The following is an 886-nucleotide window of genomic DNA, read 5'->3' as shown; positions in this document are numbered from 1 at the left end:
GCTACACAGAGAGAAAACGAGATCACGAGAAAATTTAATAGCAATGAAAATTTGAGAAAACCTCAGAAAAATAACTTTCTAGTCTTTGGACTTCACAAATAATCCATGCCCTACCAAAGAGAATGATATATACTACGTAAACCTAATGACAGGTGACACGGAATAAGGTCATAAGTCATAACTAGAAGGCTAGTCATAACTAGTAGGCTAGTCATAACTAGAAGGCTAGTCATAACTAGTCCGTGTCGATGATTTCGGGTTACAAATCACATGACGAAAGAAAACCAGTGTGTAATTTACTAACCTGACGGTATGCAAAGTATCTAGTATATAGAAGTTAGAGATACTTCAGGAAGGTTCAAGTATAGAGAGCCTTACGTGCCTTATTTGCCTTATTTTATGGTTGGGTTCCCCCAGGTCCCTCAGTGTGAGGCACCTCGTATATCCACCAGAGAGTTGCTAATGCATCTTCCGGCGTATTTTGAACCTTCCAGTCTTGGATTGTCTGGGATGCATCTTAGGTATTTATCGAGCTTATTCTTAAACACATCTACGCTCACTCCTGATATGTTTCTTAGATGAGCTGGCAGCACATTAAATAGTCGCTGCATTATCGATGCTGGTGCGTAGTGGATTAATGTCCTGTGCGCCTTCCTTAGTTTTCCTGGTATAGTTTTGGGCACTATTAATCTACCTCAGCTTGCTCTTTCTGATATTTTTAGCTCCATGATGTTTTCAGTAATTCCTTCTATTTCCTTCCATGCTTGTATTATCATGTAGCGTTCTCTTCTCCTTTCTAGACTGTATAGTTTTAAAATTTGCAGTCTTTCCCAGTATTCTAGCAGTATAGGACCTTTGTACACTCTCTATTTGTGCAATACCCTTT

This window comes from Palaemon carinicauda, chromosome 29 (assembly GCF_036898095.1).
Source record: "Palaemon carinicauda isolate YSFRI2023 chromosome 29, ASM3689809v2, whole genome shotgun sequence".
NCBI classification, from domain to species: Eukaryota; Metazoa; Arthropoda; class Malacostraca; order Decapoda; family Palaemonidae; genus Palaemon; species Palaemon carinicauda.
The sequence above is the reverse complement of the archived record's forward strand: the minus strand, read 5'-3'. Positions refer to the sequence as shown.